Below are 26,833 nucleotides of genomic sequence, written 5' to 3'. Positions count from 1 at the left end.
GGGGGAGAGAGGCGCGTGCTGACACAGAATCAGGGAAGAAAGCCACCACGATATTCCATTTTCTTAGGTCAGTTCTGAGTGAAGAGCGACTGGTCTGCACAAAATTTCCATTCTTATTATGACACATTTTCTGGTCATAACACTCAAGATCTTTTAAAAGAAGAAAAAGGCCTTCATTATATTCTCAAAACCACCCTTTACAATGAAATATAATAAGGTATTTTACATTGCTGGCTAACAGATAAAATTAGCTTGTACTGCCTAATCACACCATGACTACAGCAAATATTTAAGAAGTGTTCCTGATGTCATTTCTAAGGGTAAAACTGTTAATACAATCATTTCTAATTGTTAATACAAGCAAACCAAAATAACATTCTGTTGGGCTCATTACTGTAGGGAGAAGAGATTTTTTAGCTTCTGTACATTGCCCTATGCCCCTGCTCTTATCACCTATTTTCTATATATTATATATATAATGTGAGATATATATACATATCACTATTATACTATAGTACACATCCTCTCTCCTCCTCAGCTTCCACTGGCTTCAATTCCTGATCATAATATTCTCATCACTAAACACACAGACTCCTCACATTCTCATCACAGCCCTGGCAACTTCAAATTCTGGCCCTTGGCTGGCTTTCTTTGCCTTCCTGTCTTCATTTGATCTGATTTAATTCTTCCACTCAACCTAAGGATTATTCCTGCAACTGGCCTCCATCAAGCAACAGTCCCAATCTACTCTCAAGTACAGCATGTCCCCTCTACAATCTTCAGCCTCACAATTCCATCAGCTATTTCACAATTTCCTCACACCAGCACTGGCCACTTCTCATTTATTTTTCTTTCTGCTTAGTCCACTAATATAGTTCTTGAATCTCCCTTCCTTCCCTTTTTCTTTCCCTCCCCTTCGTTCTCCCATCCCCAAGTCTGCTAACACCCTATTTTTTTCTCAGCTCAGTTCAGAATCTCTCCTATTTGTCTTCATTCTCAAACTGAGGACCATCTTGCAAGTAATCAGCCTAACTTCTTCCAGTATGTATTCTCCTTTGCCTAATAAAATGCCAGTGTTGGAGGAGAAGCACATTTTCTCCAGCGTAACTTAACCCATGCTGCTTAACTCCCTCTTCAGACTCTATCTTCTTTCTGACCCTACTTCTTCCTGTTCTGATTTCTTCCAGGAAAAACAAACTGCTAAATGATCATACCTCTTGTCTCTTTTCTCTCTTTTTTCTTCCCACCACTTTCCCGTACTTGCTGTATGTCACGAAATGACATCTCTGAGCCCATCCTCTACTTTCCGTATTTCACAGAATCACAGAATGGTTGAGGTTGGAAGGGACCTCTGAAGATCACCCAGTCCCCTGCTCAGGCAGGGTCACCTAGAGCACATTGCCCAGGACCCTATCCAGATGGCTTTTGAATATCTCCAAGGATGGAGACTGCACAACCTCTCCAGGCAACCTGTTCCCATGCTCAGTCACCCTCACCGCAAGGAAGTTTTTCCCTTTGTTCAGATGGGCCTTCCTGTGTTTCAGTTTGTGCCTGTGGCCTCTCGTCCTATCGCTGGGCACCACTGAAAAGAGTCTGCCCCATCCTCTTTACACTCTCCCTTCAGATATTTATACACACTGAAAAGAGCACCCCTCGGTCTTCTCTTCTCTGGCTGAACAGGCCCAGATCTCTCGGCCTTTCCTCATAGGAGGGATGCTCCAGTCCCTTCATCATCTTTGTGACCCTTTGCTGGACTCGTGCCAGTAGCTCCACATCTCTCTTGTACTGGGGAGCCTGGAACTGGACCCAGCACTCCAGGTGTGGCCTCACGAGGCCACCAGGTGAGGCTAAGTAGAGGGGAAGGATCGCCCCCCTCAACCTGCTGGCAGTTCTCTGCCTAATGCAGCCCAGGAGGCTGTTGGCTGCCTTTGCCACCAGGGCGCATTGCTGGCGTATATCCAACTTGTTGTCCACCAGGACTCCCAGGTCCTTGTCCACAGAGCTGCTTTCCAGCAGGTCAGCCCCCAGCCGGTACTGCTGCACAGGGTTGTTCTTGCCCAGGGGCAGGATCTGGTACTTCCCTTCGTTGAACTCCATGAGGTTCCTCTCTGCCACCTCTCCAGCCTGCTGAGGTCCCTCTGAATGGCAGCACAGCCCTCTGGTGTATCAGCCCCTCCTCCCAGTTTTGTATCATCGACAAACTTGCTGGGGGTGCACTCTGTCCCTTCATCCAGGTCACTCATGAATAAGTTGAACAAGATGGGATGCCATATTGACCCCTGCGGGACACCGCTAGCTACCGGCCTCCAGCTGGGCTTTGCCCCACTGATCACAGCCCTCTGAGCTCTGCTGTTCAGCCAGTTTCCAAACCACCTCACTGTCTGCTCATCTAGCTGCACTTCCTGACCTTGCCTGTGAGGAGGTCACGGGAGACAGTGTCAAAAGCCCTCCTGAAGTCAAGGGAGACAGCATTCGCTGCTCTCTGCTTGCCTAACCAGCCAGTCATCCCATCATAGAAGAAATTTCCACTAATTCCACTGCATTTCCCGATTTTGCTCACTCTTTCCTCTTGCTCTGCTCTTCCATCTTCACAGGCAATTTCCCCTCTATGTTTCCCATTCACTAACAAGAGACTAGATCTTCATCCATACTGGCCCATAATCCCAGCTTCCCTTTCCCGTTCAAAAAAAGAAGTCTCTTATGTCGCTTTTTGTGTCAAGAGAATTTCCCCATAAAATATCTATCACACCAATGATAGATTAGCCTTCAACTTCCACCTTAAAACTCTGACACCCACAAGAAAAAAAAACGAGGGAAAGGAAAGGGGGAAAAAAAGGTAGATGGAGGAAGAAAAACAGGAAAAAGGAAAAGAAAAAAAGAAAAGAAAAAAGACAACAAAAGGAGGAAAAAGCCCTAGCAAAGTGTTAAAGTCAAGCTGCCAACTTGACCATTATTGGCAACTTATCTCCTCCCTCATCTGTCTGCATCGGCTGTGTGCTGTCTTGTGTTTAAAGTCCAAAGCAATCTTTCCATTGCAGAAGAGTCCAGAGCCAAGTTTAGGGCTTCTGGGAAGTTGACAAACATTGATATACCTGGGAAAATACATTCTAAGGAAAACACTGGACAACGAATGCTACCTAATAAACTCAGCCAAGTCTCGCAAGACAGATCCATCTGTTCTCAAGTTAGTGTTTTCTGCCAGGTCAGCATATTTGAGACATATGAACCAAAGACTGATCAGCAGATCAAGTAGATAAATTATGTACCTCAACTCATCCTTTTTTTCCCGTTTGTTTAATTTTTGCTCTCTGCACAGTTGCTTTCCTATTAAGTGATAAATGCTAATTAACACCAAGACAGACTGGACATTTTTATGCATACATTTAAGATACTTAACACTTACTTTTCTTCCAAACATACATGAATCACCTGCATGATTCACAAATGTCATTTACTTCTACAACACCTAATATTTCATAGTTTTCTATTAAACATACTTTTCTTTTTTTAAAGCAACAAAGTTTCAATAGTATAAAACATTCAGTCCTAGCTTCTAAAGCAGACAATGATTACTGACCTTTCTGAGGCCAATAATACAAGCCTGGCGTTTACAAACTTTCCAAGACAGAACTGTTTTCTTGCTTACAAACCCCCTCAAAAAACTATTAATCAAAAAATGAAGAAAAATAAGAGCTAACGCACTCCTACTGGGATACTTTTAATTTGCTAGGTGGACTCAACTTCTTCATCTATTTTCATAACACAAAATGTTAACCCTGATTTGGGAAACTCAGCTTACCATGCAAACAAAATTAAACAAAAACATATAAAACATGCACAACAAAAGACGTAGAACAGCACTGAACTGATTTTGCTCATCTGCCTTTACAATACTGATGATGCATAACAGACAACAGATTCTTAGAATGCCTATGTGGCATTTATGCCAAAAGAGAAAAACACAAATGAGTATTATTTATACCTACAGTCTTCCAAGCAACCATCACTACCACCAGAATACCTCACTTTTCATCTCTCTTCCAAAAGTAAATTAGACTCTAGGTAAAAAAAGACTTCGGAACAAAGTCACCCTTTGGGGGTGGGTTGGTAGGGCAGAAGTTTCCAGTAACACACAACTGTTCTGATAAAAAAACATGCGAACTGCACTTTTAATCATATCAATGATAATTAAAAATAAAATAAAAATACTTGAACATAAAGTATTATTTGATATTTTAAAACGTTTTTGTATATAAGCTGTGAAAGAGATAACGGAAAGATCAGGAGTATATTATCCACACAGATTATACAGGAATATGCAGACAGGCAATGTTATCTCACAGATTAATATTCTAGATGAATAGCAATCTCTCATTAAAATTGAATGGCATGGAACTAAGCTGCTTAATATTCTGGCAAATTTCTATAGTGTTTTCAAAGGTTTACAAGGCACAGGAAAGTCCTTAGCTGAACTAAATACACTCTCAAGTACCAAAGACCCATTGATTCCAACGGGAGTTAGGCAGTTCTTAAAATCCCTCTGGCCTTCAAACACCAGAACTATCAAGCAGGAAGGTGTTTGAGTGTTCCAAGAGGTCACTGCTCAGCACTTGCAGCATTAAGTTAGAGATCCTTCCCCCCTCCAAACGGTTAACCTCAAGATCACATATCATTCTTCATTTTCCTTGTCCTAAGTTCCATACAATTTCCTTTTTCTCTTTTAATGTTTCCTCTCTCTAACTCTTATCACTTTCTACAGTTTTTCTCTCTTATCCTACTGACTAGGCAATCTGCTTTTTCTGTGACCCAAAGAGGAAAGAGAATCAGAATTTGACTGAGTTGGAGGAAACAGAATCGTTATTAGACACTCAGGAAGTCAACTTCCACGTAGTGAAACAAAACCTAAAGCAGCACATTTGAAAAATTTCTTGGGCAAAGCACCAGCTATGAGCAGTTCTTGCATTATATAAGAAAGACAAGCCATTATGAAATATTAACACCATACTAAATAACCAGCTAAATAGGACAAGAAATAGAAAGAAAGGAAGAAGGTCATTTCCCTCTTGAGTGAAGACACAGAACATGGCAGCAAGATTAGGCAGAATTGTAAATCCCTTTGGCAAGAGCAATGACTCATAAGGAATACAACATGGGAACAGGCAGAATTACACAGCCTAAATCCTTGAAGATCTAGAAAGGACTTGAAGGTTGTGGCGGCAACTGGCTGCCATTCTCTATGACTTCCCCTGATCCATAAATAGGAAAAGACGGAAATACACTGAAGGAAACGTGCTTAGCTGCTTGTGCTTATGGCGGGGCACTTCTGATTATACTGGATGACCAGCAGAGAGAGCTGTATGAATGGGAAAGCTTGCATCTCAAAATGGCACTACTAAACACAGATTATCTGGAGCAGCAGTAGGGTCTTTTAATTAGTAACGTAAGGTAAGGATAGTAAGTATGCAAATGTGGCGCACACACAAACTTGACAGACCACAAGGAAATTGAATCCACACAAACACATCTTATCAATACTCGTATACTAGGGTTAAGTATCTTGCTAACACATGGAAAGAACTGGAGACTGTTCTGAAGAATAGGAGTTCTGAAATTTTTTTTTTTTTTTTAATGTAAAATGGCATTCTTGAAATCACTAGATCAATTTACATTATTGAAAGAAGTGAGTTTTTAACAAAGCTATTGAAGCAGGGGAGGCAACCGTTACCATTATTATTACTGCAATTTTGAACAGCATTTTGAATACATGTAGGATCAGTGTGTTGATTTTAAAAGTCCAAAGGAAAACGTCAACATACTTTACCCTACATTCTCTGTCTTTCAGCATGTGTCCCTGATGAACTGGTCTACAAGCTAACTTTTCAGCAAATCCATCTACCATTTAAACCACATGAAAAACCTGTAAATTGACTCCTGTATACTTCAATACAGGTAGGATCACCAAAAGAAATATTCAAGTACATTGGCTTTGCAGACCTACAACTTCCACTTCACAAACCATATGACTATCTAGAAAAACCAGCAGCCAAGAGCCAACACTGCCTCACGGACCAAACACAAGATTACAAATGACTTCAAGACCCATATTGTCCTGCTTCTTCTCTCAGCTTACAAGTATCTAATAAAACCTCGCATTTCTTTGAGATGCACCTGTTCCAGTAACAGGCCACAGATGGAAAATCCAGTGAACTAAACCCGTTTACATGTGCAAAGAGATGAAAATTTACCTCCAAGAAACAGCTACATTTTGAGTTGAACAAACAGCTCAAGTAATTTGTAATGCTAGTAAATGGAAAGCCAACTGCACTTCTGTTTTATCACCACCAAAAATTAAGACTAATGATTTAATTACTAACTCAAGTATCAAATTTACTCAAAAAAACCCTCGAATTTGTTAATGCAGTCTAATTTCCCCTTAGAGGGCAGTGGTTTCACAGTACCTTAAACTAGGGGAAATCTGGAATACTGAAGTCCCACTCTCACTTTCACCTGTTATTCCTACTTGTTCCCTTTTGACAGTATTTGTACACTGACAACATTTAGTAAACCAATTTCAGCTGACTATTTTAAAGATTTCAGCAGGATCAGTTTTCTGCACTTGCCCATTCTACAGTTAGAGGAATGCTAGCACAGACACAAGGAAGTGTACAGGAACATGGCTCAGTCATACACCAACATAAGCTGACACAGAACTCAATGAAAATACCACTGAAAATGGAAGCTTCTCTAAATATAAAGGAAAACCAGCAGAGAGTTAAGTAAAGCTCATTCACAGTGGAAACTTCTATTCTTCTAGAACACTCTAAAAGAATCTGAAAACAAAAGGTTTTATATAGAAAAAAGGCCATGAGCATACTTATTTTATCATATGACAAATTAACCAAATAAATCTGTGAAGGTTCAGGAGTCTCTTGCAAGGATTTTGACTTAGCATCCCGCCACATTCCACTTAAACAAACAAACGAAGAACAGACATTTTAAAGAGGTTGCTGTACATATTAACTAGAGTCTCAAAGTAATTATCAATAGGGAATTAAAACCAAGTAGGATTATTTATGCTAGGATTCTGATTATTCAGGTACAGGTGCAATGCAATTCAATACTTTCCCTGGTGTAAGAAAATACACTGCTTTGACACAGCAGCAAATACAAAAGTCACAACTGTTACTGTAAACTGTTCCTATGAAGATGACAAAGAATGATAACATGGCAATTAATAATAAGGAATCATAGACTAATATAGTTTGGAAGGGACTGCTGGTGGTCATTTGATCCAATATCCCTGCTCAGAGCACAGTCAGCTTTCCCCAGGCTGCTAAGGCCCATCCAGTCAGCTTTTTAAAATCTTTGGGAACGGAGATTTCACAGTTGTCCACCCCTCTGGACAATTTGTTTCAGTATTTGATCACCCTCATACTAAAAAGCTTTTCCTTAGTACCTAATGACAATTTCCCATGTTTCTTCTTGTTTCTCATCCTATCATCACGAATCTTCCAAAATGAGATGGTGGAGTTCAGGATCCTGCAAGGATGAAGCAGAGCAAAAAAACCCAGAATCACAATCCTGGACTTCAGAAGGGTAAATTTCGTTCTCTTCAGGGAGCTGCTTGGAAGAATCTCATGGGATAGGGCCCTAGACCAAAGAGAGGTCCAAGAGATCTGGTTGATATTCAAGGAACACCTCATCCAAGTTCAAGAATGGTTAATCTCAAGGAGCAAAAAGTCAGGCAAAGTGGGCAGGAGACGTGCACAGATGAACAAGGAGCTGCTGGCAAAACTCAAGCAGAAGAAGGAAGTGCACAGAAGATGGAAACAGGGACAGCCCACGTGGGACGAATATAGGGGCATCGTCCGAGTACACAGGAAGGCCAAGGCCCAGTTGGAGTTTAATCTGGTAAGGGATATCAAGGATAGCAAGAAGAGCTTCTTTAAATATATCGGCTATAAAAGCAAGACTAGGGTAATGTGGGGCCGCTGCTGAATGGGGCAGAGGCCCTGTGACAAAGGAAACAGAAAAGGGAGAGATACTGAACACTGTCTTTGTTTCAGTCTTTACCTCTAAGACCAGCCCTTAGGAAGCCCAGGCCCTAGAGACTGGGTAGGAAGTCTGGAGAAAGGGAGATATTCCCTTGGTGGGGGAGGATTGGGTTAGAGATCATTTAAGCAAACTGGACATCCACCAGTCCATGGGCCCTGATGGGATGCGTCCACAAGTGCTGAGGGAGCTGGCAGATATCATTGGTAGGCCACTCTCAAACATCTTTGAAAGGACATGGAGAACAAGAGAGATTCTTGAGGACTAGAAGAAAGCAAATGTCATTCCAGCCTTCAAAAAGGGCAAGAATGAAGACCCAGGGAAATACAGGCAAGTCAGCCTCATCTCGATCACTGGAAAGGTGATGGAACTGCTCATGCCAGATATCATCCCCAAGAAAGAAGGTGATCAGGAGTAGTCAGCATGAAGTCACCAAGGAGAAATGATGCTTAACCAACCTGAAAGGCTTCTATGATGGGATGACTGGCTGGTTAGGCAAGCAGAGAGCAGCGAATGCTGTCTCCCTTGACTTCAGGAGGGCTTTTGACACTGTCTCCCGTGACCTCCTCACAGGCAAGGTCAGGAAGTGCAGCTAGATGAGCAGACAGTGAGGTGGTTTGGAAACTGGCTGAACAGCAGAGCTCAGAGGGCTGTGATCAGTGGGGCAAAGCCCAGCTGGAGGCCGGTAGCTAGCGGTGTCCCGCAGGGGTCAATATGGCATCCCATCTTGTTCAACTTATTCATGAGTGACCTGGATGAAGGGACAGAGTGCACCCCCAGCAAGTTTGTCGATGATACAAAACTGGGAGGAGGGGCTGATACACCAGAGGGCTGTGCTGCCATTCAGAGGGACCTCAGCAGGCTGGAGAGGTGGCAGAGAGGAACCTCATGGAGTTCAACGAAGGGAAGTACCAGATCCTGCCCCTGGGCAAGAACAACCCTGTGCAGCAGTACCGGCTGGGGGCTGACCTGCTGGAAAGCAGCTCTGTGGACAAGGACCTGGGAGTCCTGGTGGACAACAAGTTGGATATACGCCAGCAATGCGCCCTGGTGGCAAAGGCAGCCAACAGCCTCCTGGGCTGCATTAGGCAGAGAACTGCCAGCAGGTTGAGGGGGGCGATCCTTCCCCTCTACTTAGCCTCACCTGGTGGCCTCGTGAGGCCACACCTGGAGTGCTGGGTCCAGTTCCAGGCTCCCCAGTACAAGAGAGATGTGGAGCTACTGGCACGAGTCCAGCAAAGGGTCACAAAGATGATGAAGGGACTGGAGCATCCCTCCTATGAGGAAAGGCCGAGAGATCTGGGCCTGTTCAGCCAGAGAAGAGAAGACCGAGGGGTGCTCTTTTCAGTGTGTATAAATATCTGAAGGGAGAGTGTAAAGAGGATGGGGCAGACTCTTTTCAGTGGTGCCCAGCGATAGGACGAGAGGCCACAGGCACAAACTGAAACACAGGAAGGCCCATCTGAACAAAGGGAAAAACTTCCTTGCGGTGAGGGTGACTGAGCATGGGAACAGGTTGCCTGGAGAGGTTGTGCAGTCTCCATCCTTGGAGATATTCAAAAGCCATCTGGATAGGGTCCTGGGCAATGTGCTCTAGGTGACCCTGCCTGAGCAGGGGACTGGGTGATCTTCAGAGGTCCCTTCCAACCTCAACCATTCTGTGATTATGTACATTCAATTTTATTTGTACCATTTATTTGGGGGAGGGAAGGTGGGGGAGGGAGAGAGAGACACACACACGTACATACACACACACACAGTGGGCACAGTGGGGGAGAGATGTATAATAATGTATATATAAAATAAGATACTTAGTCATCAAGGGTGGTGGCAATTTTACCTTCACATGTGTGAAGAACCTTTGTGAAATCCAAAACAAGAATGTTTCTCTGTAGTCCCAGTGGGAGTGATATTTAAAGTTTGAAGAAAACATACAGATGTAAAACACAAATATTGAAGCACTAAAAATCATAAGCAAAAATTCAAGATTAAATCAAAGAACAAAACTGTGACTTATAAGCATTTTTTTTGTCACTACTGAAGTTAAACATTTGATACAGTCATTGAACTTGCCGGAGCAGATTCTGACTAATTAAAGTCTATGAAATAATCACAAGAATTGCAAGAGAAAAGAACAGTAATCTTACAAATCCACTCTTTACCAGAAACTGTGCAACATAACAAAAGCAAACATGAAATGGCTAGTTTGGTTTTAAACTTTCTTTGGACTCAGATGATTTAATAATGATTTTCTTCAGCAGGGTAGATCAAGCTTTACATTGAGATAATCCCTCTTCTTGAAGCTGAAAGATGTTTCATACCACTGTATGGTACACTACGCTAGAATATATGAGAGAAACTCATATCTCACTCCACGCAGCTCAAATGACCAGCAAATTCCATTAGTAGAGTAAAAAAACAAAAACAAAAAACATTAAGGGAGAGAGACCGACTGACTCCTGAAACTGAGCAGTACCTTCTGGGGTACTACATAAAAATTCTTATATAAACACAACTCAAAAACCCTCCTTTTGCATTTTTGAGAATTAGGACATATAGTGGGATGGATATGTCAGCCAGCAAGCATCGTAAGTACATTCAAATTGAAAATAAAATTAAATAATTTCAAAGAAGAACCATCTCAATGAGAAAGAGATTTTCCTAATTGTAAAGCATTTGGCAATTAAAGGATTTTCTGCCCTTTCTGATTACAATAAAGTATTTGCCTATTTGTCTGTCAATAAATATGAGAAAGGACTATAACATGTTTATTGCTATGCCTCCACTACCTTTAGAGGGTTCAAATCAAGTGGAACTCCTAGTTCTCCCCTACCTCTTCTCAGCATTTAACTTACACTGTAAGAAAGATCTAGAACAAAGAAGCTTGTAAAGATGTACCAAAACCAGCAAGTCGATAATAAACAGCAGCAGCTCCTACGCAGAAATTTCCTTCAAAGTAATGAGTCCAGGGAGTTTTAAGTTTACTGGTGGTTTCTCACTGCCTTTGCTTGGCTGTTGAAGATTCTCCGTACTGGCCTGTAACTCAGATCATGAGTTTCTCCAATGTGATAGCATGACTTATGCATATAAGTGACTAAATATCTTTACCATTCAAATGCAAATATATTGTCTGCAAAACCTCAAAGTACTTCGGAAGCTGAACCTGCAGTCTGGCAGTACTAAAATTACTACGGCAGCTGGATCCTGTTCAACTTTTTCCTCTGGTTTTATGTTCTTCCCCTCCCTTCTATATGCCATTACCAACAAAGCATCAAAATAAAACAAAAACCCCACAGGACAAAAAAAAAAAAAAAAAAAAAAAAAAAAAACCACTATCTTCTGTCATTTCCATTTGCATATCCCTGATCTAGTCCGTAGCTTGTGAAACCTTCCTACTTAAAATTCCTTTTCCTTTGTTTATTTTGGGTATTTTCCATTTCCCATTTTCCCTTTCCACTCCTTTTCTAACAGCAAGATTCCTCAAAGGAAATAATTCTTCTCTTTGAGATGTTTTTTTTCCCCCTTCTATACCTCCTATAGAAGGAAAAAAGAACCCTTCAAAAAGCCAACTCTCCCTAGTATTTTGTTTGCTTATCACTGAAGAGCATTTTGTTTGCTACAAGTGCTTTTGGAGCTGATAATATGCAATGTTTTCTTGTAAAGCAGCTGTTAAGTCAGTAGTTAGAAACAAGTCTTTAAAAGTATAAATTATTGATGAGGCTATTTATACATGACCATCAAGGCTGCAGTCAGAGACTGCCTTCTAATAGGGAGGCAGATTAACTTCTAAATTTACATAAACCCTAGAAACATATACAAAAAAGGTTCTAAAAGACCCATTTTTAGGCTAGCATTAAAGGTAGCATTGCCAAATTTTTCTCATAAGTGCACTGCAAATTCCTTTATTTCTATCAAGTCATGATTAAGTTTAGACCATAGTGTTACATGTCTACTAGTTCCAGCATTATGAGTGAGCTAAACTCACGTATGTGAATTTTTTCATCTTCTACCTTCTTGTAAAAGGAACACAATTGCAGATTTCAAGTGATGTTATGGAGTGTAGATATCATGTATTTGTTCCAAGGAAACTGCCTAATTACCACAGTAGTCCTGACAGAAAACATGACAACTGGAGTTCTTTACTTGACCATGACTTCCAAGATACTAGGGCAAAAATGAAGAGACAGACAGACTAACAAGCAGACACACCCCCCACCACACACAGTCTGTGTAATCCACAGTTGACCTGCCATTTCTTTCCTTACTTGTACACACCATTTAACACTTTAAATATGGCTGTAATCATATAATGAGATTTGCTAAAGCCTGACTTTGTGTGAGCTTGTCCAGTAATAGCATTTTGATAATCAGCTTGATAAATAACGTGAACACTTTTCAAATGTTTGGAAACAGAAGCAGCAACATCAGCTAATAATACATTTTTAATACTCTAAAAATTTTGAAAGCATGTGACTTTTCTAACACTGGTGTTGATTAATCATGTGCTCCATAGAAGTGGCACGTTAGAGCTTTACAAATGGAGTGTAAACAAATACGTAAGCAGTAACACTTTGCTAAGGACTGTAAAAACACTGAAACTATACAATATTTTATTGTAAACACTGCATGTGCAATTATGTATGACTATAAAATTGTTTCTGCAACTTAGAAAGTTCTAATAATATATAGCAATTCATTACACATCATTAATACTGTGATCTGATACTTTAGAGACACTCTCAAAAGGACCTTGCCCATTACACAGATAAAAGAAAAGGAAATAAAAGTCTGTAGGAACAAACAGCAAAGGAGAGATCACAAAACATGATTGCAAAACTGATCTGTACAACATCTGTGACAGTAAAACAGACGTGATAAAACAAAAGACCAAGATTTGTTAAACAAATCGCTGTTTAACCGCATCACATGGGCGGAAGAAAGGTCTGTAGCTTGATATTAATGTTTCTGCTCATTCCAGAGTTAAAAAAAAAAAAAAAAAAAATGGTGAAAATAAGCAAGAGGGGTGTGTGTGCATGCGTTAGAGACAGCACTTGCTGGAAGAACCAATTCTAGTTCTTTTTGGAAAGAATCTTTAGATTCTTTAACACTCACACACAGCCAGAATGTCTAGCCCTCAACCAAGGTGAAGCAAGAGTGAGCTATACACTGAAAGACAGAAGAAACAACAGCCCCAAAAGCCTATCAGAGTATCAGCTGTCTACAGGGAGGTAACAAAAGAAAGCCTTTGACTTGTTACCGCAACACACTACTCCTCCACTGTCAATATCTCAGCCTCATTGAGATTTGAAATCACATAGTACAGTCCAAGAACTGCTAACTGCTAATTAAATGTGTACATGAACAGCTAAGGTTTAAAACAAACAAAAAAAACAATAAAAAACACATACAGACTTGTACTATCTGCACTTTCAATACAGAACCACTCACCCAGCCACACTCGCTTGCACCTTTTCCCCATGTCATCCGTTCTTCTTCCTCACTCATTATACATTTTGCCTTTTTCTTCCACCTTCATTTCAAAGTAAACATCGATTCTTCTCCAGTCTACTGTCAAGCCACCTGTCAGTCTACTTTTTTTTCCCAGACAAAAATCAATTTTTCTCATTCCCCACACTTCAAAATAAATTGTGACCACAGTATCATAACCTTTCCAACTGAGGCTAACAGAACTGAGTCTACTCACAATGTATTTTTCACAAGCAATTTGTCTGTTTCACTAACAAATCAAAACTAATTTCCTCTTCAAAATCAGCAACAGTTCTCCTTCAATTGAAAATCAATCTTCCAGCCTCCTCTGCATTTTAAATATAGTTTAGCCCAGCTGGCAAATGCAACTATATCTGGCAAATTCAGAAAGTTCCTGAGCATATTTCTTTTATGTAATGTGCCTTCTGGATATTTTATTTTCTTCCAGTTTTCCCATCCAGATGCACTCATAGCTTGACTGGAGAGTTTAACCTTACAAGAGAGTCTTCTGTTTCAAGTAGTAGATGCTAGCAATCTGGAGGAGGACATGGAACCAGAAACATAAAAGGTATTTACCAATGTAAACTGAAAGATCAAATACTGGGCTGGATCTGGGCCCTGAAATTTGGTTCCAAGTAGGTCAGACATTGACTGCTGTCAAGATCAGAAAAGATACCTTAAAAATTCCTTGGCTCTGGGAACAACTCTGCAGCTAACAGCTCTTTTATTAGTAGAAAAAAAAATCATAGGAAAGAAAAAAAGCCACAATAGGAGAAAAGTAATCAAACACAACCAATTAAAAAAGGATCTGAAGAAGAACAGTAAAGAGATGGTGAGAAGGTAAAAAACAGAGAGGCTGCTGGCAGGATGAAGGAACAAAATTGTTTACAAACTTGTTCCTTCCTTACTTTAAGACATTTCATTTCCAGAGTCCTGCTGACTTCCTGCTGCTGGCTGTAAACTCACCTATCATTTACTAGTGCAAGGAAGAAAAGCAGCAATGTTTTCTGTCTTGCAGGAAAGAAATAAAATTCCAGCATATGGAATATAATTATGCTGAAGCGATAATAATATATTTTCTCCACAATGTTTTTAGCTGAGACTCCTTTATTTGTAGGTTCAAAATAGTTATCTTGTGTCTAGTGCAGTATAATTCACAGCAGTAAGTCTGCTTCTACAATTTTTTTAGAAACTTCTATTTTTCTACAGTCTGCAATGTAGGTTTACTAAATGAGTTCACAAGTCCATTTAACTCTGCTGCTACATCTTGTATTTTTTGGCCAGGGAGGCCATGTGCTTTTATTTTGTTCTTGTTCCTCTGGTCTCTCTTTTCCTGCTTCTTAATGTGCTATCAGGGAGGATGATTTCCTGTCTTATTTTCTTGATAGGAAAAGGATGTCCATCTCTTTTGTTTACTTTGATACTTTCTCTAAAGACTCAATGAGTAATTGGAAATGAAGCCAGGATGGAAAGGACATTGTACCAAACAACAGATAACTATTTTAAACTTTGTTGTAACAGATTACAACAAACTAGCAATTAGATGAGAATTTATATTTGATTTTGACCTGGAAATGAGCAAAGATAGTTTGACTAATAACACTATAAAGATAATGCATGCATGCTTACTGTGTTCAAATAGATACACTTCTAAAGCAGAGGAAAAGGATCAAAATGAGGGTATTAAATTTTGGATTTCTTAAAGTGCTGCTTTCCCCATTTTTAACCAATATCACATAGTCAAGACTAAGGACTAAAATTTTAGCTCACCTTAATTTGGTAATAAGGCAATGCAGAAATCTGAAATTTAAAATACAATATAAAACAAAAGAAAAGAAGAGAAAATGGAATGCAAGTTTAACTATATATATATAAATTAGCTTTTTCAAGAATAGTAGTAAGTCTCAGTGAGAAATAAAAGAACATTAGTATAATAATATTTGATTGCTAGGAGTACAAGCTCTTATTAAATGAAGATAGTAAAATCATTAAAAAATGCAAAAAAAGGAATACTGATGTGTCATGTATTTATGTTCCTAAGAGAAGCTTACATTCTAAAATGAACTCATTTCCAGTATATTAGTAAGCAAAGAGGTTACAGGAAGAAATTCAAAGATTTTTTTTGTTTAGAAATGCAAAGATTTGAACCATCCTGACTTGTAAATTCATAATAAAGAATTCAGTCCAGAAAGAGAACCATGTCCCACCAGCATACCTTGTAATTAGTTAGTAAGACATTCCAATCAAACACAATGTATTTGTCTCAACTCGCTGAAGTTTAATGGCTTGTCAAGAACACAAGGTCTTACTATTCTAAGAGTTCTTTGAGCTTAAAAGTCAATGAATCTTTCAGGACCAAAGGTGATAAAAATAATTCAAATATACAAATGTATACACATAAGTTATGTGTAAATATGTATACACGCAACAACCTGAGCGCAAGACAGATTGATTTAATGAAATTAATACAAATTTGCTTAAATTATGATCAAAATTGGAGAACACTACATATAAAGAATTCCTGGTTTGGATTTTTTTTTTTGCAGCTGATGTTCTTCAGTTACTCACATTCCCTTCGACTGAAAGTCAATAGGTTTTAATGGTTGAACCAGTCGAGTAATACTTTTGTACTATTTGATACGTGTGTGCGTGCGTGTGTGTGTGTGTATTTGTTATTAACCAAGACACACATTACACTGCACTTTTATGTAAGAAGCTATATAGCTTAATATGTAGCTAGACTCTGGGTTTTAGTTACATTATGCTAATAAATACGCTACTTTTTTCCAAGACTGTAATTTTTAACTTATTTCTGGCAAGTTGCATTTGGAAATTGGAAATGCAACTAAGACATACAGACTGACATTAAACTGACATTACTGAATACCATAATTCTAAAGAGATGCTACATAACAAAGCATATTTATAAAAACACATTTTACATTTCCAACTAACCAGTTCACTAAAGAAGGGAAGCACTGTAATTACATGAGCTGAACAGATTGCTTCTGGCCACAGTGTCCTTCAAGGGTTTTAAACCAATATATCTCATCTTCTTACAGTTATTTTTATACATAAATTGGCAGAAGAAAATGTTCCTGTTTGGTTGCTGAAGAGCCACTGACTTCCTACTGTTCTGGCTTTCTTTAAAACTTTGGCAATGTTCAGGTCTTATTTGAATCTAGAAATCTCTGTCCAGTTCCACCCCTCGCTAACCCTAGCTACAAAAAAGACATTGACAAATTAGGGTGAGTTCAGCAGAGGCCACCAAGATGGTCAGGGCCTGGAGCCCACACTGCAGTGAGGAGGGGCTGAGGAAGTCAGGCTTGTTCAGCCTTGAGAAGAGAAGACTTTGGAGGGACATAACAGCTGCACCCCTGCACCTTCGAGGAGATTATTGAAAAAGACAGAGCCAGGCTCTTCAAAGGATAAGATAAAACAGGACTAAGCTGAAACTAGAGTGGTTCAGATGGGATATAAGGAGAAAGCTTTTCCCTCCGAGGACAGCCTGACAGTGGAGCCAGGGCCCAGAGAGATTGTGCCACCTCCATCCTTGGAGGTTTTCACCACCTGACTGGATAAAGTCCTCAGCAACCTGCTCTGACCTCATGGTTGAGTCTGCTTTGGACAGGAGGTTGGACCAGAAACCTCCCAAATTATGTTATGATTCTATGCATACAGTGCCTGTATTTAATCAGAAGTTTTATTATTTGACTAAATTTAGGCTTTAGCAGAACTGTCATAATAATTTCTGAATGGTTTAGTTGAAAACAAATGGTAAATTAAAGAAAACATTTTCATTTATATTAACTATATTAACTATCTGTCCATCCAAGATCAGGGCTGTTACGCTTTTGATTTCCTTCTGCAGATCCAGTTAATATGGATCTGCAGACTTTCCCTGGCTCCACACAAATTCAACCTATTGTTTTAATACTATGCCTAAGGGGAAGTGACCTTCAGTGCCCTTTGTCAGTCTTGGTCTGAAACACTTTAATTACATTGTGACAAATAAAAACAATGCATGATCTCTTAGCCAAGACAGGCTTTAGACATGGTAGAAGAAAAGTAATTTGACACATTAACACAAAGCAACAAGTGTATGCTACTCCCAGTTTAAAAGCAAAGCTTTTCCATATTTCCAGAACCAGCTTCAAATAATCTAAACACGGAGCAGCTCAAAGACATTTCACAGAAACTGTAGGGCAGCCCACAAGGCTACTGCTGCAGCAAACAACTAGACAAACAGAAGCTGAGATGTTATTTGGAGACTATCCTTTGACACAAAGTAGAATAAATATTTAACAACAAGTAGCTTGCAACCTTTTTGCCCCTGCCAGCTACTAATGTATTTTCACCTGTGGTTAACTGTTGCTGTAATATCAGATAACAGAAAGTTTTAAACATTCTTTTTAAAAGTCTAGCCATAAGAAGTACTATTTCATCACCTCCCACTATCTTTTAATCATAGCATAAAATCTTAAATTATAAACCAGATATCGTGTATTTTAGTGTTACTAAAAAAATTACTAAAATTACTACAATTTTAGTATTACTAAAGACTAAAGGTCTAAGAAGACCAAAAACCTTTACTGTGCCAAAACTCATGGAACCACCAAAAATTTACATTACAATTTAAAAAAAACCCCTCACATTTTAAAGTTAGTTTAACACTCAGTTTTGTGAGTCCACAGACAAAAATACTGATAAGCTATCAGACCAAGAGCTCTGCCACATGCTTGGAAAACAGACTTGGAGAAGCACCAAAGCCCAATAAAACTGGTATAGTTAGTGGTTTAAGTCTGCTGCAGTCAAAAGATATCATTGTAAGTGCTCTCAATATACCTGAACCAGCTTGGGTAGCAGAAGCAACATGAAACTTGCAGTGTCCTATGCAATCCACACTGTTGTGCTTCCAGCATATGTAGCTGCTGACACTTGAGCTAGTTCAGGTATACGCATGTGTGCAACAATCAACTTGCAAGCATATTGTACAAATAGCTTCAAATTGATTTGGCTCTCACTTATACTGGTATAATCTCATTAACCTCAACCAACTAAACCTCCCAGGTTTTTTCTTCTCCTTTTTGATCTGAATCTCCATTTCATCATACTGCTTTTATACTAGCAAATGCATCGTGATGAGAAGAAAGAGTCTAGCTCATCTTTTACATTCACCTTGCACAGGCAAGGCAAGTTCAAGTACTTACAAGTTCTAGTAAGAGGTTCAGATTCTCTATTGTCACAAGCTTAAACCTAATATGCTTCTCCCCAACTCCTGCAAGCACGCTCCCAAATTACCCATTGGAACTCTGGAACTTTTGTCTTTTCAAAGCCCCAAACACCACGATAAATGTGCCTGGCTCCAGCTTTAGGGATCGACAGGCTCATGAGAATAGAACGTCCTAATGTTAGCCAGTTACCTTGAAATCACCTTTAACTGAAGCCAGGTTAAGATAAAAGCAACCAAAAGTATTTATTGCCAAATAGACAACATAGTTACAAAGGTTTATGAAGGCACAGGTATACAGCAATTAAGAGATAACCATGCACCTATTTACATAGTTGTTAGATTAGTTCCAAAGTCTCAACTTTTTGGAATCCAGCTGTTGCACTGACACGTTTTACTGCCCACAGCTGAGGATCTGGCTCTTATGCAATCCCACATCCTCAGATACCACTGGGAACCCAAACTTTCTCTTATAGCTCTCTCCATCTTTGGGGTTATCTGGGATGTGGTTACACAAGTTTTGGGTTTTTTTTTTTTTTTTTTTTTTGGCAGGGAGGTCAGCTTAAGAAGTTATCCTATCCACTCCCCTTCCCTCTTGTTACTTGTTCCAAGAAAGAAAACAAGAAGTTTTTGTTTTTAACTTAGTCACTTCATAAGGTTGTGCTATAAACTGTAGCACTGAAGAGCTGTGGTGTTTATAAAATTGGGGGAGCAGCAAATTTCAGTGTTTATAAGAGGCTGAGGAAAGAAACTTCTGAAATTGTCTGTGGCACATGAGACAGAACATAAAACACATCACAAACATAATCCCTAACTTTCCCTTAGAACTCTAGGACAGACATCTCTGACTTCCTGATCTATAACTCCTGACAGAAGGGTTGAAATGCCTCCTCCATTTAGATTCCCACCTGTCTTCCTCAGCATGAGAAATTCTCCTGCCCCTTGGCCATCGGCTACAGAGCAGATAGAGCCTGCTTCCTATGCTCAAAGCTTGGCTGCTCTACTAGTGAAACACTATACATTTGAGAATTAAAATGCCCTTTTCAAACAACTGAAGTGTCAGCAAAAAACATCTTTATCTGCTGAGCCTTATGCTTCATGTAGGATGTACAGTCATGATCATACATCAATTCAATCTATCTGCTCGTGTAACACGACTTCTGACTGAGACCATTCAGTTAGTTTCCTTGGAGTAATAAATGATCAGAATGACTTGCATACCCATCCTTGTCTTTGAGGATACTGTAACAAGTATTGTGAAAAGGCAAATGGCTATATTAACCAGTGCCGCATAGCACATTACAAACCTCAGTGCCTCTGTTGTCATTGTAGTAAGTCAAAACCTCCTGACAGAAAGGCCAAAACTCTTTTGCTGTTTAGATTCCTATTTTCCCCAGCATTAGAAATTCTCCTGTCCGTTGGCCACAAGCTGCTGAGCATGTAGAGCCTGCTACTGCTCAAAAGAGAGCAAAACCTCAAGATATCAAAATATCAAAGAACAAAAGAGTGCCACTAACAGTTTTCTTTACTCACTGCAGAAATCTGAAAAACTTGCATAGCAGACTCCATTTGTCAATATAACAAGAATACACCTGTTGCTTACAAAGAACATAATTAACACGGATCTTTACGAGTGGGCATCCAGATGTCACACAACTCTTCTGACAATTTGAAGAGTATAATTTTGTAAAACAAGCTTAAGATCTGATTTTACTAGAGGATAAAAACTGAAGACCTTCCTATGTACATGTTATTATATGGTTAAAATAGATCATATATTGAATGATTAGCAGTGCTAATCAGATAAGAATCAAAAGAGAGAACCCGTACTGCCAGTGCTGCAAACTACATCAAAACAGTGTCAGGAACAAGATCAGAAATGCCAGTTACAATTTCCAAAGTCAGTTTGCACAAGACGTGCTTCTCTCCATGTGAAAGGGAGAAAAATGTCTTCTGCAGTTTGAGGATAAAGTTGAAAAAACAGACAAACTTTCAGGCTTACCAACCCTCTTGGCAGCTTTCATGCAACAACCTATAAAATGGAAGTAGTTTGGCTGTTTGTCCAATTTTGATTCTTTCTACTACAAATAAAGGGTTGTGCAGGTTTCACTTGAATTCAACTCATTTTATTCCCTCCAGTTTCTAAGGTTAAGAACATTTTGTCTTCTGTACCTTTGTTTTCTAGAACACTGGAGTGATAACTTCTTGAATTCTGCTGGGCACACACATGGAGTGGCTACTATTTGTTTCCAACTTCTGAATCCCCAGCACACGGGAGTACTCCTTCATAAAGGTGGGATGCAACAAATGTGTAAGCAGCCTCACATGCCCTATGCATTTTGACAGCCTTTTGCTCTTCTGCTTCATGGAGATGCACGAAGAGAGCTGGGAATTGCTGTCCCTTGCAACTGCATTATATTTAGCTTATGAGCAAACATAATAGTATATTGATACATTTTGTAGAACCAGCACTAAACATCAAAGAATGTCAGAATTCTCCAGAACCGGGAAATGCTGCAAAAGAGAAGATTTTTGCTGGCTTGTACTGGCTACTGAAATTTTATAGTGACTATTTTAAAACCTGCAATCAACAACTATACCACACACAGACTTAATTTTATTGGTTTTTTTCTGAAAATCATCCTACAACATAAACCCTCAGTTTGAAAGCTGTGTTTTTTAAGAGCTTTTTTGTCTTTATAAACTCAAAGCCTCCTATGCTATTTGACTATCACAACAACTTTCCAAAGCATCTTTTTAACACATGCACATACACCCCCTCTCACCAGGGATTTATGGTTGTTTTACAACAGGCTTTGTCTTCAAATGCTTTTCTGTTAGTCTCTTAATTTTTACTGATATACTCACAGAAATTCAGATACCACCTGTGGCCATCTTTCTATAACTGAATCCATGCAAGCAATCCCACAACTTCATGGTAAAGTCAACAGGGCTCCCAATCTAAATACACTTGAACAACTGAGGCCTCCAAAGATTGCTTAACACAGGTAGAAAACTTACTGTATATTTATACGTAGCAAGATTAGACATTTAGAATTCAAAATGCTTTTCCTATTGAAAAAATTTCTTGCAGTGATGGAATCCCAGGCAGCAGCACAATGCATTAGAGAAGAATTATGAGCGAAACCTATTTAACCCCAGTAGTGGACCAAGACTGAGAACAAAAACCAGAAGTACTCACCTAAAGCATGCAAAACATTCTTAAATATTATTCTAATTTAGATATTCAAAATGTCAATACTAAAATAGAAAATTCCAACACTACCCCTCCTAAAATAAAAAACAAATGTTTCTTGATCCCATACATTGTTTTTAAGAAGCAGGATGACTTACACCATACAAAAAAAAGTCTCACAAACAGATCTCAACTGATTTCCTAATTATTCTTATAAAAGGCTAGATAAACAATCATTAACAGCAATCAAGTAAAAAAAAGTTACTTGCTTTTTAATTTATACATGCAAATAACTTTAATCATATTGCTTTGAATATATGTATTTACATATTTATTTAAAACATTAGTACAATATACACTTAACGAGAACTACTTCTAAGAGACATTCTTGACCCCAGAAATCAAGTGGAACCCCCTGAGCACATAAAGAAATGAGGGATGAAGAAAAAAGAAAATGATGGATAAAGGGGAATCAGCTAAAATAACGGCCAACAAGAGTTTCACATCAAGAACACAACCCAATTCAGGAACTGAAAAAAAATGTTAGAACATGTAACTACAGGGGGAAGCACACACAAAGCAAGAAGTACAATCCTGTACATATTTATGCAAGCATATAAGCACTTTCAAAGTCCCAGTCTAAAGAATCTATTTTCAGTTTAAAAATTCCATAACATGTTCCAAGACTACTTCCTAGGCCTAGCATTGGATATATTTTTTAGCTCTCTGGACAAGTCTTAAACAGCAAACTAGAAACAACTGCAGTGATAATTAGTTAACTCGAGACTAGAGCAGATCAAGAAATTCCAACAAAACTGAGAGCTAGTTGAGTGAGAAACAGAAGGCAGATAGCACTATGTCAACAAATACAGAAAAAATAAATGTCTGAAAGAATAGTTTGAAGCTATTCCCATGTGGTGTTGAATTTTAAACTGAACGTAGGAAGTTTTGAAAAAAAAAGCATGCAACAGAATCTCTGCTTAATACATCAGTGCACATACAGAGCAGGAAAAAGTGTTCCAATGAATAAAAAATTGGATTGAAAACATTCTGATTTCACCTAGATATCACAGAAAACCCAGAAAAATATAATTAATTCATAGAAAAGCAACAAAATGAATACTAATGATACTAGGAAAAGGGAAAAAAAGAAGAAAGGTCAAAGGAAAGGACAGAGGCATGTAAAATCAAAACATCAGTTGAATGCTAATGCCTCTCTTCTTAATACAAGGAAATGATCAACTTAAAAAGCAACATATTTAGAAGAAAAGGAAATGTGTAATATTACTGTGGAAATCCGTGCCACAAAAACATAGATGCAAGGTCTGCTGGCCTTATAAAAGGACAAAATTTTAAATTCATTTAAAAGAATACCTATAGTTACTACACTACACTAGACTTTTTCCCACAAGTCAGGTTTAAATATTCATATTTGAATATGAAATACAGTCACTGCATGGCCAAAATTAAAGGGACTTTTATTTATAGGCAGGTCATTCCACTTGTATGATCAAGAATTACTTATATTTTCCTCCAAAGAAAATGGCTTTCTCATACACATCAACAGGACTGAAAGAAACCTAGAAATTACTTTAAACATCAAACCAGCTGTAACTCAGTACCCTACACAATACAAGTGGTTATATTTGTCCAAGTGAATCAGATATCTCCCCTTATGTTCAGCACTGTATAACCAGAGAGGTTAAAACTGAAGTGAATTATCACCTTTTTTCTTCCAGTATCAGTCAGGCTGCAATTGACAAAGACAAGACACCTGACTTACAGAACTGAAGTCAGACTTTATATACCTCTCCACTGTACTCCCACCTTCCTAGCCTTCTAAGTGACAGAACACACTCTGTAGAGCAGTACAGCATCCAGCAAAATAAAACAGACTGCATGTACCAATAAAACAGTTTAAAAATCTTCCAGCAGAATAGTAATAAAGAAACTTCATAGGATATAAATATTTTTGTTTTGTTGTTCAAGTCTCCGTAGAGACACATCTACCTTATGGAATATTCTGCAAAATTTCATATCCAGATATTCAAGAAAGCTCCTTGCTTACCTGCTGATAAAGAAATCACATCCAAAACAAGTCAGAGAAACATAAGGCTGAGCTGAAACATTGACTCAGATCTTGCTAGTCGTACTCATATTAGTCATCTTACTGGGCTTATGCTGAAAACCCTGTGGGTGCACATATGAATTCATACAGAACTCTCTGAAATCAGTGCACAGTCAGGGTCAGAGGCTTTGAAAGCTCTATTTAGTTACATGGAAAAAATACTACTCTGTATTGCCTAATAACAGTGTTAATACTTGCATACAAGCATGCACAAAAAGAAGAGCAAAAAATATAACAAAAATGCTAATCTATAACAGCACAGTAGCACTACAACATGATAATTCAGGTTGGAAGGGACCTCAGGAGGTCATCTAGTCCAACCTCCTACTCAAAGCTTCAGTTATTCTTGTAAAAAAAGCCATAATATCTTGGTTGGCTTCTTCTGTATCAATTATTTTTCCAAAATCTCATTAAAACAATTTATTTTGTTTCATGTTTAAATGTCATCCTGCTTTTTAATGAAGTTTTCTAACATTTTGACAGTAGTTTCATTTTATCCATAAGTAACACCATTTAATTCATGTATTTGTTTAATGCTACTTCATTTCTGAATCTTGTTTATTTCCCTTTCAGGGTGTTTCAGCCAAAATGCTAGAATATTTCCTGTAATTGCAAGCATAATCACTTAGCTTTTTGTTTACATAAGGTCATACTGTAAGAACGTCCCAGAGCTGAGATAAAGAGACCAACGGCAAAAACTGTAACTTCGTTCAGTAATTGCTATCCTTACAATTTCAGCAAGAGGATGCTGCTGCCAGTACAAGATGGCAGTGACATTCACTTTAATCATACTCTGTGATCATGCATAATATTAACTCCACTTATTTTGAGAATGGTTATTCTACAGAGATTTTAAATTGCTTTTTACAAGTCCATTCACCACTCTTAACAGCTACAAATGAGAAGCAGCAGCAGCAATCTCCTTTCATTTTCCATTTTTCTGTTCCAGTCAATCCGACTTGATCAAAAGGAACGTTGAGCTATTTTCGGCACTGTGCAAACTTCTTGCTCATTAAAATTTCACCTCCCAGCAGCAAACCCTACTTGGCTATGTTGCTGCCACAGTCACTTACCAAAATGAAAAAGCTCAAATTTAAAGCCCCTCTGAAAAGAAGGGCCCTACTGCTTACCATCATTATCATTTCAAACAATAATACCAGCTTATTTACTACATAACTGTCCATTTACACTTCTGATGTCATTTGGGACTCCTCCTCATCAGGCAGAAGAGTGATTACTACCATCTTCCTGTAGAGTCCTCAAATTATTATGTCACTAACCCTAAGCAGGGAAGATAAACAGTCATGCCTGAAGAACACTACTACAGTTTTACTCTCTTATCAATTACCTAGGCAGACTGAGCAGGAAGAGAAAAAAAAAAGAAAAAAAAATGCAATCCCTATAACTGATCCAACCTACCCTTTTCAACAGTGTGCATAATCTCTCTATGCTTTCCTGTCAATACTAATTTTTCATAAAATACAAGATTTAGCAATATTCCTAACTCACATGCACGTTAAATTTGACAAACAATAAAAACAATGGAGAGAGAGAGATGATAGACTGGAGAATTGTACAAGGATAAGATGCCAGGAATATTAACCATTAAGCATCAATCTTACGTGCAAAAATCACACATGAAAGTACAAGTCACCATCACAGTTTTCCCAATTATTTCTGAATGTTTCCCTCTCTGCCCTGCAACCGAAAAGAAAAGCCCCTGTCTCTCCGCTATCAAATGATTTATGAATATCCAAAGCAGGGTGTTATTTTCTCCCCTGTCACAGGTGGAACCAGAGGGGCACACAGCAGGAATTTGAAGACAGAGTCAATCGGGCTGTAACTACACTTGAGCTGCACCAAAAATCCGAACAAGTTTTACTTGCAGTTCTTCTCCCAGAAAGATTTCCTCTGCGAAAATAAAGGAAATGCGCTAACGCGCGACTCACGTCTAAGGGAACGGATTTCTTCAGACACAAATTAACACAAGTATATGTATATACACACACATATAGGTATATACACACACATATATAGGTTTATACGCGTCTGCGACTGCCTCCTTCTGGGAGGAGAGTTCTCTGAACGCCCCAAGTAAACCCTCCAGAGAAAGTACAGCAAAGCGCAGCACCTCCGCGAGGTGCCCCCGCCGACGGCGGGCGGGCGGGCAGGCTTCCGCACCCCTCCGCCCCGGCCCGGTACGCGCCCCGCCGGCCACGGGCACTGTTTGCGCACGAGGAGACGCACGGCTGACCCGGCAGGAAAGGCCCGCCGCGGCGGCCGGCCGGCGGCGCCCCGCGCTCGCCTCCGCGCTCAGGTGCGGCCCGGCCAAGCGGCCCGGAGGCGCCGCCCGCGCCCTGCCCCCGGCAGCCCCCCGGGGGCCGCCGCCCGCGGGGCCCCGCCGCGTTGCCTAGCGCCGGACGGCCGCTCGCGCCCAACCGCCCGCGGCGCCCAACCGCCGCCCCGCCCGCCGCAGCCGTTGCCGCGACCGTTGCCGCCGACCCGCGGCGGGCAGCCCTCCCCCGCCCCGCACTCACCCGGCGGCGGCTCGGCGGACCGGTGCGCGCGGGCTGCTCCCCCTGGGCGGCCGGTCTGTCGCCATGCACGGCGGCAGCAGCGGCAGGGGACGCGGCGGCGTGCCGTGCCGTCCCGTGCCGTGCCGAGCCGCGCTCTGCCCGCTGCCTCCGCGCCGCCCCGCCCTCCCCGCGCGGGGTGGGAGGGGGGGGGGAGGGGCAGGCAG

The 26,833-nt window shown here is 39.8% G+C and overlaps 1 protein-coding gene across 2 annotated transcripts in view; it reads right to left on the bottom strand.

The window, feature by feature from the left end:
- Positions 1-26,815, bottom strand: part of JAK2 (Janus kinase 2) — a 98,980-nt gene extending 72,165 nt beyond the window's left edge. For both annotated transcript variants that reach the window (XM_064502884.1, XM_064502885.1), the window contains exon 1: positions 26,631-26,815. The gene's annotated coding sequence lies outside the window, so the exon portion shown is untranslated. The remainder of the gene's footprint in view (positions 1-26,630) is intronic.
- Positions 26,816-26,833: the final 18 nt, after the last annotated feature.

This window comes from Dromaius novaehollandiae, chromosome Z (genome assembly GCF_036370855.1).
Source record: "Dromaius novaehollandiae isolate bDroNov1 chromosome Z, bDroNov1.hap1, whole genome shotgun sequence".
In the NCBI taxonomy this organism is placed as follows: domain Eukaryota; kingdom Metazoa; phylum Chordata; class Aves; order Casuariiformes; family Dromaiidae; genus Dromaius; species Dromaius novaehollandiae.
The sequence above is the reverse complement of the archived record's forward strand: the minus strand, read 5'-3'. Positions and strand labels throughout refer to the sequence as shown.